This window comes from Sphaeramia orbicularis, unplaced genomic scaffold, assembly GCF_902148855.1.
Source record: "Sphaeramia orbicularis unplaced genomic scaffold, fSphaOr1.1, whole genome shotgun sequence".
Taxonomy (NCBI): Eukaryota; Metazoa; Chordata; class Actinopteri; order Kurtiformes; family Apogonidae; genus Sphaeramia; species Sphaeramia orbicularis.
Genome location: NW_021941589.1, coordinates 308,980 through 320,812, shown reverse-complemented (window position 1 = coordinate 320,812; position 11,833 = coordinate 308,980). Strand labels below are relative to the sequence as shown.

Genomic DNA, 11,833 nt, shown 5'->3' with positions numbered 1-11,833 from the left:
TGTAAGTACAGTGTTTGAAATGAAGGACTGGTTGTCTTCCCCATATAAAGGCATGATAAAAGCCACACAAAAACATTTTTAAGTGTCATAATGCCACGTCTGTCGACTGAACAACAGAACAGGGCCCTGGGTATGCTAGAGGTGGGAGTTAGTGCCCAGCAAGTGGCTCACCGTTTTGGGTGTAGTACGTCCAGCATCACCAGACTGATACAGTGGCACCATGAAACAGGTTCTGTCAATGACCGACCACGTCCAGGATGCCAAAGAGTGACAACTGCTCATCAGGATCACCATATTGTCCTAAGACAACCTAAGATGCTTAGTCAGGTCCATGAGGAGACGCTGTACTGCCTGTGTGGCTGTTGGTGGGGGTCACACCCGATACTGACTGTTCTTTTGAGTTCAGTTTTAAATGTGTGTTCCGTTCATTCTTGTTGTGAGTAGTCCAGTATGAACCATCCAGACCACTCAGGTCATCTGGTGCAGGTCTGCTCTGTGTTCCAAAAGTCAGAACTAAACATGGAGAACCAGCGTTCAGTTTCTATGCTCCGTATATCTGGAACAAACTACCAGAAAAATCAGGTCTGCTGAGAGTCTGAGTTCTTCTAAGTCAAGGTTAAAGACTCACCTTTGACTAAAAGGCTTTTGACTTTTTAAATTTTATATTCTCTTTTGAAACTCCGCACTGAAACTCTTACTTTAATATGTGTTGTTTTTTTTTTGGGGGGGGGGGGGGGGGGGTATGCGTTGTTTCTTACTTGCTGTTTTTAATCACCTTTTACATGTTTCTTTTATAATGTTTTAAATGTGTTTCTTTTTATTTCAATGTCCTGTGTGAAGCACGTCAAATTGCCTTGTTGCTGAAATGTGCTATACAAATAAACTTGCCTTGCCTTGTGATTTTTCATTTTCAGCTTGTGCTCGTTATGTTTAATGCATCTGTTTATTATTGTCCAAATCACATTTAATTCATCAAAGTCAACACATCCAACATATTTGAATTGTCAAAATAAGAAAATAAATTTGAGTCACAAAAATATTTGAATCCGAACTGGTGCTGCATTTCATTGCCTCTGAGTATAGTATAGCAAGCTGTTACATGATTACATGACAAATGAATTTTAGCAAAAAAGAAAAAAGTCTCTGTTTTGAATGTCTGGGGTCGCCAGATATTTGTGATGTTAAAATGGAGTCACGAGTAGAAAAAAGGTCAGAAACCACTGATCTACTGTTCTAAAAGTCAGAACAGAAGTGTGAACTAAACCTGTGAACTGTTCTGCTTCCACTGCCTGGAACAAACTACAGAAGGAGAAGGAACAGAAGGAGCAGGTGTCTGTAAATACAGTCAAAGTCATTTGAAATCAACAGGAAAAGGATGAATCTGAATATAATTAGACCTGATTATACCTTTAAAATTATTAGTGGTATTCTATACATGTGTCAACAGGGTGTATAAAAAACTATACATTTTTAAAATTACCCCCAGTTCCACATTGATAATTTTTGGAATTCTCTTCTATGGATGTCGGTAGGTCGGGGATGGTGGATTTTGTCCAAATTTACAGACCCAGGTTTTCATGCATGAGTGAGCAGGGGATAATTGTGCAATCAAAGTTAAAACTGGTTTGAGTGAAGTAGCGGTGGGATTTAATCCAGTCAAAGGTCATGGGAGGGGCCAATGGGCATCCATCTGGTTTTCCAAAATTTCCAGGTTACAGCATTAACACTTTTTGACACCATGTCAGTTTCATTTCTTTACCCATGGCAGCTGTTCCTGCCTTTTAAAGGTAATTCAACTTGTTTGGGCCTGAAAATGTCACTGAGGACAGGCCCAGTTAGGGTTAGGGTTAACCTGGCCTGTCCTCAGTGACATTTTCGCATCAATTGATTGTCATTGACAAAGACAAAAACGAAGGGAATTTCATCCATAATTTTTATCTGTTTTAGTTAGTTTTGTAAGCACACAATACGGTTTCAGTGAGTTATCATTTTTTTCCTTTAATTATAGTTTTTATTTATTTCAGTTAACGAAAATGTTTTTACAGTTCTAGTTTTCGTCATTTCGTTAGTTTTTGTCAACGATAATAATCTTGTTTTGTGGAAAACCAGATGGATGCCCATTGGCCCCTCCCATGACCTTTGGCTGGATGTAAATCCCACCGCTATGTCGCAATTATCCCCTGCTCACCCATGCATGAAAACTTGGGTCTGTAAATTTGGACAAATATCCACCAATCCCCGACCTACCGACGTCCATAAAGGAAAATTCCAAAAATTATCAAATGCGGAACTGGAGGTAATTTTTCAAAATGTGTAGGTTTTTTGATACACCCTGTAGTTTGACTTTAGCACTGAGTTAATCTCAATGAGTCATTTTTTTCCTGGTTAAATAATAGTGAATAATAACAACATAAATAGTTATTGATTCCAATTCCACTGGAAATTGTTCTTTTAATGAACACTGTGTGTGTTTGACCAGTCAGATAATTCCATCCACTCCACTCAGATCTAGATCTAATGTATTTTGCTGCATTTGGTTCAATAATCAACCAAATGACATAAAGAGGCGTTTGATTCCTTATAACAGATGAGCGGTCTGTGCTCTGTTCATTTCACCCTTAGTTATTTTAATTTGAATTTAACGCTGTAATCCTCATCAGCGGTGGTGTATTTCATGCCTGTCCTGGTTTCAGTGACTCCACCTGCCTTTGACATCTGCTCCACATGTGTGTGATGTGTTTGTGTAAACGGACGCAGGGCTGACAAACACCCACCCACCCACACATGTCCACTGACAAACGCCAAAAAAACAGTAAAGACACACGGGTCTATTACGTCCACTTCCTCCTTTTCTGTCCTAAAGTCTTCGGCACAGATGTCAAACATACAAAAGCAGCCCGTCAAAGGCTCTAATCCGGCCCCGCAGCATCAGTTTACAAAATGGAAAAATGACACTGAAACTCCAGAACTGATAATCCACATTTTTCACTTGTTTTAGTACGAAACTAGAAAAGCACTCAGAGAGCCCAGACCTCTGCCAAGGCACACTCTGAAAAATGATAAGTTGGCTCAACGTAATAAATTGAGGCAACAATTTCCATTAACCTTTTCAAGTTATTTCAACTTGGCAAATTGTTTAAATGCCACAAGACTTCTCTAGTTCGGTAAACTCTATTACTTTAGTACAAACAACATGATTTACCTTTTACTCTACAAGCTTAATTAAGTTGAACCAACTTAATTTTAATTGTGTAAGAACTACTCCATTTAGTTATACTGACTTATTGTTTTACTTTTATTCTACTCAAAATGTCCATACAAGTGTTACCATAATTTTTGAGTTGGCCTAACTTATTTCTGTACATCAGAACAAATTCCACATAGAGATTCCAGTTAAATGATCATGTTACTTATTTCTCTACGCATCTTAAGTACTAGATCTGTCTGCATGTTAGTATTTTATTTGTACTCAATACTGTGTCTTCCTGCTATCAACAACAGTAAATTCTATTAGTCAAGCAGTAAGATGTTACATTACACAATATAACTACAGTTGTCGATAATCAGGAAAGGCCTGGTTTGGCCTATGGCTCTGACTCATGGTGCAGTTCTATAAAAATACAAAAACAAACACAACAAGGCCAACAAACATTGGCATCACACATTAACTCAAATTAACACCAACACCACAACCCTCCTGAACCCCTGCACATAAAAGAACACATTTTCAACAATATAACCAATACCCACAATGCAATGCGGCAAACACGCCACAATATATACTACAATTTTAAATTAGAAAGGAGCAAAATGTGTATTATTCAGTCCTTGAATAATTAAAACCACTGTTGCAGAAACAAAGCTAAATTCTATCAAGCTTAAAGCTTAGTAAAGTTCTGTACAAAATCATGTTTCTCCTTTTCTTTCTGTACTTCCCTCCATTTCTTGTGGTCTGACAGCAAAACATGCCCAGGTACGTCAGCTTTGAACTCAGCTTTTAAAGGACGTTTACAAGATTTTAAGCTGTTCTAACTTAACATACTAAGTTAAGACTGTTTCCCTTATTTTTCATTTAGACCAACTTCATAAAATAACTTATCAACTGATTACAATGCGTACATGTAACAACCTTATGGTAACACTTTACTTGAAGGTCTAGTTTATAATGCATTAAGAGCACATTCATAAGACATTATAATGCATTTATAATGCACTATAAAGTCATTACAACAGTTTATAATCATTTACAACAACTTATACCAAGGTTAATAAAGTATTATAAGTGTAGGCATAATGTATTATAAATTCAGCTTTCATAATGTTTTATACATCCATACCAAAGTGACAAGTGTTTATAGGAAGAACCTCCAGTCCTGGGTTACAGAACACATTCTAACCATCAGAACTGTAGCCAGTTATAAAGACACAGAGAACTGCTCTGACATGTTTTCTGAAACTGAATAATGCCTTAGAAACATCAGTAATAAGTTACAGGAGACTTTAAGAGCTTTTAGTAAAGTGACAACACTGTCTAAGGTTATTAGCAATTGTATGATATTATAACATAAGTATGATGACATATGAGCAGTATCTACAGGCTCTAAGTAAAGTGTAAGTCCAAAATTATACATCAAACTGTTCTGAATAACTCTTTATTTTGCAAAAACAAAACATTAAAAGAACAGAGACAGTAAATAGAAGTGTTACATGTGGCTTATACATAAATAAAAAAAATGTGGCAGCTCTAAATCTTTGTTAATTCAAACACATACTTTTTTTTTTTTTTAATAAATACGAAATCCCTAAAATATAGGGTATAGGGACCAGTGACAAAACTTAACAAAAGTTCCCCACCTAAAAAAATAAATTCCTTCACACTGCTTTGGTATGGATGTATAAAACATTATGAAAGCTGAATTTTAATACATTATGCCTACACTTATAATACTTTATTAACCTTGGTGTAAGTTGTTGTACATGATCATAAACTGGTGTAATGGTTTTTATAATGCATTATAAATGCATTATAATGTCTTATGAATGTGCGCTTAATGCATTATAAACTAGACCTTCAAGTGAAGCGTTACCAAACTTATTTTTTTAAGCAGAAAAAGCTCTTGATTTTAAGCATAACTTACTAACCCCATGAATAATTTCTTAGAGTGCAGATCACGTTATCTTTGTAGTTTTTGTACAGTATATTGCCAATATATTTCAGTATTTTGTGATATTTTTGTACAGTCCCTTTTGCACTTTAAGTGTTTGCTGCTAAACAACTTTTATTTTTCCTGTAACAATGACAATAAACATCTATTGCATTCTCTTGTATTGTACTGTATTCTATTCTGAAAGGGTTAAAATTCCACCCAGACCCTGTGTTTGTTCACTTACCAAAACAGGTTTGTGTGTTTGATTTAATAGTATTTTGTGCTGTTTTTTGTTTTTTACATGTTTGCTGTGTTCCTGCTGGTTTAAAGCCCCCCCCCCAAACCCCCATCCACCCCCCCACCCCACGCCAACGCCACAGTGGACAGCTGACCTCCCTGAAGCCTGTAAAAGACAGTTTTACATGTTTACCTTTGGGCTGAGGTCCATTCCTTCGACGTAGAACGGTCCATTCCTCAGGGCTATTTCCTGCAGGATGATGCCAAAACTGTACACATCACCCTTCTGAGTCCCCTGAGGAGGGTGGCGGTCGTATATGAGCAGCTCAGGAGCCGTCCACAGCTTCTCTGCAAATAAAACACAATCATAAAGCATCTGGGAAACATTATATCTAGGAACATGTTCAAACTATTAACTCATTGCCTACTTGTGAGTATTTAGTGGCATTATTCTGCATGAGTGCATTCAACGACTAGTACAGTTTGTCCTCCTAATCGTTGCTTATTGATAATAAATGAGCTGTTGTACATGAATAACTTACAGCATGGGCCTTATAACACGAGTATCAAACTCCAGTCATTCTCTATTATTAGTCCTTAAAGGTACGATGTGTAATATTTGCACATGTTTGTAAGTTCATGTAAAGTTTATGTTGGAGTGTTTTCCTTGGATCTAGTTATACGGTTAACACAAAGATAGACACAAACTAAGAAATAAGGATTTTCATGGTAAAAGGTCACACGAATCAGTGCGAATCTGTTATTATGGTGAAGAAGCAGGAAAACTAAGAAATGTAAATTACATCTGTTACACATCGCAAAAAAGAGCATGTCATATATAAATTTATGCACTATTTTCACGTTGTATATACATATATCGTATTGTTTATCTGTGACAATATTGCACATTAAGCCTTAGGGCTCCATGGTCACGACCCCATGACTCAATCACATGACATTTTCAACACGTCGGAAGTCGGTCACCTAGACCAACTGCAGACAACTGCATTTGAAAGTGCGGACTTGAAACACTCTCCTACTTTTTATTTGATGTTGTTAGAGCAACCAGAGATATGACGGTTTGAAACCGGAGCAAACAAATGTGAGTAAAAGTATGAAAGTGAGGTGGGGGGGGGTTAGATTTCTGACCATGCCCTCGTCCTTTTTTGTCCTTTTTTAAAACGGAAAAAACTGGCCGAATCTGCAGATTCTAATCCACAGACTGCATTAGCATTACAGGTAACAGGGAGGATGACCCCCACCTGAACCAGATGCGGAAACCGGGAGGACCGGGGTGAGGTGGGGTGAGAAAACCGGAGAAAATGCCTGAGTAAAGATATGCTTTGATGTCAAATATTTGATTTATTTATGACAATTTTAATTTTATACCTAATATTTGGAACCAATATTCACTTTTAAAGTCTTTGAAAAGGTTCGTTAAGCATCTTTGTGTTATTTATGCAATAAATTATGTACATTTTTCAAATTGGATTTTACCTTTTTTGTATGTTTTTGTCCTTTTGTATTGATTATAGTAAGTTAAAGTGAAAAAATAATAGGCAGATGATATAGATGAAGTTTGCTGAAAAAAAGATACCAAACATGGGTATAGTAAACATTTCTGTATATAGTATATAAAGGCAAAATCAAAAGTACTGAAAAACTGACAAAATAGGCTCAGAGCCCTAAGGGTTAACATCTCACTTATCTCAGTTTTGCAGATGCTCTGTACCGTTTCCCTCTGACATTTTATACAATTACTCAGATGTTGCACATTTATGTGAATACATATTTTTCTCTCAGTTATAGTAGTTTATATTTTTATATTTTTTATGCTCTTTTTCTCTCGCATGCCATTTTTGAAATGCCACATTGTTGTGATTCTTGTCATTTCCCAGTTAAATTACTCTATTTCAATTTTTATACTAAAAGTTTTATACTTATCTTAAATTCTTGTGGCAGTGTGAATAGCAAAGAAAGATTTTCATTGTAAAGGCAAACCTGTAATGCTTTGAATCTTGAATCTTCTCTTCACACTTTAAATATTTCATAATATGATGAATTCTCATGCATCAAACACAAAACTACACATGTTAACAGTTTCCATATAACTTCTAATGTTAGATGCAGGAGCAGAGATGGTAAACTTAAGCGCTGGTCTGTTTTGCACTTATGAACTGAGGGTTTTAAAAAGTGCTTCATGAATTAAAGCTATTATTGTTCCTTATAATGTGGCTATTTCAGACAAAAACAGACTAATGTGCAAAGACCTTGAGTCAACTGTGGCTTAGTTTGACACTTATTAATGCACAGTAGTGAATTATGAGAAAATGTAATGATTCATGTACAACAATGTCATTTATTACCCATAGATGGTTAATGTTACTGAGTGAAAACATTGACATTAGAAGCCAAGACAGTAGATGTAGAACACAGAAGCAGCTGATGTTTGTATAAAACAGTGAATTTGGTTCATTTGTTTTCCTGTGGATTAAAAGATGTTACAGAAAAGTAGCAGTAAGAAGGAGAAGAAAAAGAAGAAAAAGAAGGAGGAGAAGATGAAGAAAAGCAAAAAGGAAAGAACAAAAAAGAACAGGAAAAGAACAAGAACAAGAAAAACAAACAAAAAGAACAAAGAAGACAAGAAGAACAAGGAGAAAAACACAAGAAAAAGGAGAAGAAAAGAAGAAAACAAAAAGGCGATGAAGAAGAAAATGAAGAAAAAGGAAGAAAAAGAACAAAAAGAAGAACAAGAAGCAGAAGGAGAAGAAAAGAGGAAGAAAAAGAAACAAGAAGATGAAGAAAAACAAGAAGAAAAGAACAAAGAACAAGACAAAAAAGAACATGAAAAAGAAAAAGAGAAGAACAACAGGGAAGAAGAACAATGAGAATGAGGAGACAAGAAGGAGGAGAAAAAAGAACAAGAAAAAGGAGGAGATATAAGATGATGATGAAGAAAAAGAAGAACAAAAGAACAAAAAGAAGAACAGAAGCAGAAGGATAAGAAAAAGAAAGGAAGAAAAGAACAAGAGATGAAAAAACAAAAGAAAAAACAAAGAAGAACAACAACAATAAGACGGATAGGAAAAAGAAAACCAAGAGGAAAAAACAAGTAGAAGAACAAGGACAACAAGGAAAACAGAGAAAAAAGAACAAGAAAAAAGAACAAAATCAGAAGAAGAAAAGATAATAGAAGAAAAAACAAGAAGGAAAAGAACAAGAAGAAGAAGAATCAGAAGGAAAAGAAAAAAATAAGAAGATGAAGGAAAAATAAAAAGACAAATAGAAGAACACAAAAACAAGAGAAGAAAAACCAAGGAGAAGAACGAAGAACAAGGACAACGAGAAGAACAAGGAAAAAAAAAATCAAGAAAAAGCAGAAAAAGAAAAAAACAGAAGAAAACAAGTACAAAAAAAGAAAACAAATAACAGGAGAAAAAAAAAAGAACAAAAAAGAGAAAAAAACAGAAGAAGAAAACACCAAGATGATGATAAATAAAAAAGGAAAAACAACAAGATGAAAGAAGGTGAAGAAAAAGAAGAAAAAAAAGAAGAGTAGGACAGATAAACAAGATGATGAAGAAGGTGAAGAAAAAGAGATGACAAAGAAGAGGAAGAAGAGTAAAAAAAAAACAAGAATGATGACAATAATAGCAAACATAACAACAAGATGCTTACTGATGATGATGGCAGTGAGGGAGGAGGAGGAAAACCCGAAGAAGCAGCAGCAGATGCAGTCGTGTGTGTACCCTCCCTGACTCCGCCTCCATGTTTGTGTTGATAATGAACCCGTTTGTGTGGACATGTGAGATTGGACATGTGACTCCTGCTTGTCACTTTCCCCATGTTTCTTCTTTTCTGTGGAATGCAAGGACGTGGTGACAGAACTGTCCGTCCACATCGTCGGATACTCTACTTGCGTAGAGTGCGTGCGAGTCCGTCGTTTTCGCAGGACGAGCGGAAGCTGGCCAAGCCATAATCTGTGATTTTCAAAACAAATCGACTGTCCAACACGCAATTAGATGGACTTCAGATTTCCCATGGCAGCCGATGTAGCTTTTGTGGAGATAGTTCCACTTTCCCTGTTGGAAGAGGAGCGTTAAGTCAAGCATTACTGCGCTGGTATTTGCCTCCAGGCCAATCAATACATGAAAACAGCCTCATCCAGACATTATGGAAATAATAGGCGTTGACATGTGTGATGTATGCAGAGGACAGGACAGAGCAGTCAGCCGGGAATTTAAGTCAAATGACTGTTAATTCCACTGGGAAGGAGACAGAGGGGACTGGATGTACTGAATATTAGGTGAAACGGTGGGAAACGAAGGAGAAGGAGGAGAAAAAGAAGAAGAAGAAGAAGTAGTAGAAGTCTAGGAAAATAGAGTAGAAAAAGTAAAAGAAGTAGAAGAAGAAGTGTGGAGGAAGAAGGAAAAGAAGATGGAAAAACAAGAAGAAAAAGAAAAATGTAGAAGAAAAAGGAAAAGAAGTAGAAGAAGAGGAAGAAAAAGAAGGAAAAGAAGATGAAAAAAGAAGTAAAAGAAGAGTCAGTAGTAGTATCAGTAGTATAACAGAATCAGTGTCAGTAGTATTATCAGTAGTAGTAGTATCAGGAGTATGAGTAGTATCAGTAATAAAAGTCAGTGTATCCGTAGCAGTATCAGTAGTATCAGAATCAGAGTCAGTATTATCATCAGTAGTATTGTCAGTCAGTAGTATTGTTAGAGTCAGTAGTATCCTCAGTAGAATCATCAGAGTCCAGTTAGTACCGTCAGTAGTATCATCAAGTCAGTAGTACCGTCAGTAGTATCATCAGTAGTATTATCAGTAGTATCGTCAAAGTCGTAGTATTGTCAGTAGTATCATCAGTCAGTAGTACTCGTCAGAGTCAGTAGTATCGTCAGTAGTATCGACAGTAGTATCGTCAAGTCCGTCGCTATCATCAGAGTCAGTAGTATCGTCAGTAGTATCATCAGTCAGTAGTATTGTCAGTAGTATTGTCAATGTCAGTAGTATCGTCAGTAGTATCGACAGTAAGTATCATCAGAGTCAGTAGTATTGTCCAGTAGTATCATCAGTCAGTAGTATTGTCAGTAGTATGTCCGAGTCAGTAGTACTTGGCAGAGTCAGTAGTATCTCGTCAGTAGTATATCAGTAGTCTCGTCAGTCAGTAGTATCATTAGAGTCCAGTAGTATCGTCAGTAGTCATCATCAGAGTCAGTAGTATCATCAGTCAGTAGTACTGTCAGTAGTATCATCAGAGTCAGTAGTATCGTCAAGAAGTATCGTCAATAGTATGGTCAGTAGTATGGTCACCAGCAGTATCATCAGTAGTATGGTCAGTAGTATGGTCAGTACTATTGTCAGTAGTATCATCAGTAGTGTGGTCAGTAGTACGGTCAGTATTATCATCAGTAGTATGGTCAGTAGTATGGTTAGTATTATCATCAGCAGTATGGTCAGTAGTATTGTCAGTAGTATGGTCAGTATTACCATCAGTAGTATGGTCAGTAGTATGGTCAGTATTATCAGCAGTAGTATGGTCAGTAGTATTGTCAGTAGTATCATCAGTAGTATGGTCAGTAGTATTGTCAGTAGTATCATCAGTAGTATGGTCAGTAGTATGGTCAGTATTATCATCAGTAGTATGGTCAGTAGTGTGGTCAGTATTATCATCAGTAGTATTGTCAGTAGTATCATCAGTAGTATTGTCAGTAGTATGGTCAGTATTATCATCAGTAGTATGGTCAGTAGTGTGGTCAGTATTATCGTCAGTAGTATTGTCAGTAGTATCATCAGTAGTATGGTCAGTAGTATGGTCAGTATTATCCATCAGTAGTATGGTCATAGTGTGGTCAGTATTATCATCAGTAGTATGGTCAGTAGGTGGTCCAGTATTATCATCAGTAGTATTGTCAGTAGTATCATCAGTAGTATGGTCAGTAGTATGGTCAGTATATCATCAGTAGTATGTCAGTATTATCATCAGTAGTAGGTCAGTAGTGGTGATCAGTGTTATGTCAGTAGTATTGTCAGTAGTATCATCAGTAGTATGGTCAGTAGTATGGTCAGTAGTATCATCAGTAGTATGGTCAGTATTATCATCAGTAGTATGGTCAGTAGTGTGGTCAGTATTATCATCAGTAGTATTGTCAGTAGTATCATCAGTAGTATGGTCAGTAGTATGGTCAGTATTATCATCAGTAGTATGGTCAGTATTATCATCAGTAGTATGGTCAGTAGTGTGGTCAGTGTTATCGTCAGTAGTATTGTCAGTAGTATCATCAATAGTATGGTCAGTAGCGTGGTCAGTAGTATGGTCAGTACTATGGTCAGTAGTATGGTCAGTTCTGTGTAAACGTCCCTTATTCCGCCTCCATGTTGGCATTGATAATGAATGGTTTATGGGTGGATGTGTGACCCTCCCCGTTGCCGAGGGCGACGGCGGCTCG

At 36.6% G+C, this 11,833-nt stretch overlaps 1 pseudogene; it reads right to left on the bottom strand.

Moving 5' to 3' along the window:
• Nucleotides 1-5,577: 5,577 nt before the first annotated feature.
• LOC115416305 (atrial natriuretic peptide receptor 2-like) overlaps nucleotides 5,578-11,833 on the bottom strand; it is a 120,692-nt pseudogene continuing 114,436 nt past the window's right edge.